This window comes from Pundamilia nyererei, unplaced genomic scaffold, assembly GCF_000239375.1.
Source record: "Pundamilia nyererei isolate P.nyererei 1_Seehausen unplaced genomic scaffold, PunNye1.0 scaffold00096, whole genome shotgun sequence".
NCBI lineage: Eukaryota > Metazoa > Chordata > Actinopteri > Cichliformes > Cichlidae > Pundamilia > Pundamilia nyererei.
Window position 1 is genome coordinate 800,852 of NW_005187497.1, and position 3,831 is coordinate 804,682.

A 3,831-nucleotide genomic window follows, 5' to 3' on the forward strand; every position below is an offset into this window, starting at 1 on the left:
GACAGGGTTTTAGATTTCTGCAACAGTCTCTTTTTTTAAGTGGGACTTATTATAAACCAAATCTGCACTTAAATGAATAAATCATAGCAGGTAAAGTACAGCTTATGATTTCTCACTTTGTTTTTATTGCTGTAGGATGAACTGTAGGATGAACTGATTTCTCAGAATTACCCGAAGCCATGTGGCTGACATATCAGAAAAACCCAAAACATCATCATGCAGTCCCTTTTATCTCAGGATCTGATTTATGTACACCACTACAGTAGCTAGTCACATGACACGTGGACTAGTGGCCTGATTTTTTTTAGTATACCCAAAAAGGAAATGGTGAACTTACGGAAATAATGAGATTCTTGAATTCACATCAGAATAAAGCACCCATTAACCTAAGGAGACATAGTAAGTAGTAACTAATTAGATTTTGGTTGGTGCTAATTGCGTCTTCTATTGGGCAGAAGGAGATTTATGGACATTAAGGAGGTCAACCTGATGAGTTTTGTTCTGATTTAACAGCGACTCATTATTAACTTGTTCCCAAGTTATTTATCATGATTTATTATTTACTAGATATCTTTCTCCAACATTTGCTTTGTTAATTCTTTAATTCCTGAGGATTTTGCTTACTTTGTATGAATACTTTGTCTTTGTTCTAGATGCAAAAAGCAAATAGGCATACGCCATCGACAACTTTGATTTCATTGAACTGACCTTTCAAAATGTAGGTCACTATGTTTATACCCTGTTCAGAGACCACTATAAGCAATTCTGTGATGGTGTTATTTTTGTGACTGTTATTGAGTTTCTTTATATGTATTTAATTTTCATATGCAACATGTTTCAATACACATCTGGATGTATTTACATGAATGCATACCTGTTTGTAGAATGTTTATTTTTATCAGTTGTACTTTTAATTGTATGCTTTGTTTATGGGAGAGTTTTGCTGTTTAAAGAAATTTCAGATTTTAGATAATATACTGCACCCTTTCTTCCCTCTTTATTAACCAATATTTATATACTGGACTCTTTGCAACCTAAGTACCAACCCCATGATTCTTTAGCCTGTAGCATCTTTAGCTATGATAACTTTAAGTAATAATTTTTTGTATGACTTTACCTGTCCCATTTCTTTGTGGAAGATATTAGTCCATTCTGCTACACAGCGTTACTTTGGTTCATTGAATTTTGCAATCATTCATTTATACAGAGCTTTTTAAAGGTCCCCCCACAGCATTTCAGTTTGGTTAGGGTCTGAGCTTTGTTTCATTGCAACACCTTGATACTTTTTTATTCTGTTGTAGATCTGGTTGTTGTTGCACAAAACAATTTCAGCTAAACTTTAGCCGTCGGACAGATGGCCTGACATCTGACTATAGAATACTTTGGTATACAGAGAAGTTTATGGTCAACTCACTGCAATGTGGCTGCAAAATGAACCACAATCAACACCAATCCACGTCTGTGTTGCTGTGAGGTGTTTTTTTTATCTGATATGCTGGATTTGTTTTTTATCAAACGGGGCACTGTGAATTACCTCCAAACATCTCAGCTGTGGTCTTTTCTGTCTAAAGGACATTGTTCCAGATGTGTTGTAGTTTGTTCAGATTTAGCGTTGCAGACCGCAATGCTGCCATGTTTATTTTTAAGCAAAGAGGTTTTCTCCTGGCAATCCTTAAAAACAATCCATACCCATTTAGTCTTTTTTTCTAACTTCCTAACTTTGACCTTTAACATGCTAACTGAGGCCTGTGGAGTCTGAGATGTAGGCCTTAGATGTTTTGCAATTTCTTTGGGCAATGCATGGCCTGAACTTAGGGTGCATTTGATGTGATGTTCACTCCCAGGAAGACTGTGCTAATACACTCCTGAATACTCCTGACCAACAAAGTGCCAAAACATTTGCTTTTATAGAGGCGCTCACACTATACTGATGATCATTTAATCCTGTGTTTTCAATTAGCAGCATCTGGCTGCTACTTACTCTTTTAATTCCTGTGGAAGCAGTAAGTGTGTACTTAGTTTTTTTTACAAGAATTGCATAGAACCCTGTGAAAACTTTATTTTTCACATCACTAAAATTCTCTCAGACACTTTTTTGAAGTGTTTTTTTTCTTCTAAAGCTTCACTGTGAAGAACCACTTTCAGTTCCAGTTTGCACATTTGTTATGTATACAAAATGTCAGTCAGTTTGGCAGTGGTACTAGGTTCCAGATTTGAGTTTGGAGTTTTGGTGTTAGGTTGACACATTTGGAAGTTGTTTCTTTAGTAGCATTATTCCAAAATTTCTCTCACTATGACAGTATCTGCTGCACCACAGATCTTTTTTTCCCCCAACTTCAGTCAAGTGCACTTCATTTATAAAAACTTTTAGGCTTTTAGAAAGATGAAAACATCCCATAACATTTTACTGCAAATAATATTGTCACAGTACTTTATAATAAAAGTAAATCTCTAAAATCTTCTAAAGGTTAGTCAGTTCTGAAATTCCTAACACAGAAAAGGGTTTTAAGTGAACAGAATTATGAATTTAGAAAGAATATCTACGCTAGATCACCACTTGTCTGTTATATTGAATACTACAGTAGGAGACCTTTGAAAAATCTGCATATACATAAATAAGCTGTGTTCTTTAATGCGTCTCTGTGTTAAGAATGTCCTTTCGTAATATAAATCTTCAACATATTGCATAGATCTCTCAGCCACAGCCAGTGGTCTTCATTCACTTTCAAACACATCTGCCTTTGGTATGAATATGGCTGTCAGTCCCATGAAGACCATCACAATAGAACACACTCATTATTGTTGTATTGCATTGTGCTTCAGCATCAAGCGAATACCACCCTTGACTAATTTTCTGTTTGTATCAAGAAACAAAAGCTCTTCGAATCTCCCCATGGGCTCTGGAGTGGCTTTACTGCACATCAAACTATGCTAATTACCTTTTGCATGATTAATTGGACCAATTAGAATTAGTAGAGGAAGAAGATGATTCTTGGCAAGGTGCGAAACATTAATTAGTCATAAAAAACGTTTATTAGTGTTCAAATTTAATCTAGCAGAACACAATGGGATTAGGAGAAAAAGACAGTTAATAAGTAGCGTGTTCAATCACTCTTAGCTGCAGATGAAATAATGAATGTCACTGCTTACGCTGTGCTCGCTCAAACATGCACACACAGACAACCTCCGTCTCTTACCAAAGCTATTGTACTGTTGGAAAACACCCATCTCCATCCGTCATACAAAGTGGCAGTTGTAACACAAACATTCCCACTCTGATTGATGAGTCAAGACCATACAAGCGACTTATACACAGTAATCCTGTATAAGATTTATGGCCTGAAGATGATGCATTAGAAAAAGAAAAGAAAAAAGAAAAGAAATTTGCAATAAAAGAATCAACAACAGTACCAACAGTTGCAGCACCAGCAACTAATGGCGATTTAGCTGTGGCAGCATTTATAATGGTATATGGCATATGTAATAACAGCATTGCGTGACAGTACTTCACATGCTATGTAAACCATGGGAAATGACAGCTGCAGGGCAGTTGTTTATGCTGATGAGAAAACAAGCAGGTACGTTATGGGCAGTGAGGAGCGTGTGGGTGTTTCCTCACATTTTGCACACTGATGCAATAAAATAACACAGAGTGGCTTCACATCGAGCAACACCTTGGCCTGTAAAAAAATCTGCAGGCACGCATGTATAAATAGTTGTTCAGGGCTGATCACAGCACCATATCACTCTGTTGCAGATCAAGGTTTGCGACTATATTTTCGATGTAGCTCAAAAAATGCTTTTTAATCTCGTGTATGTTTTTCTTTCTAA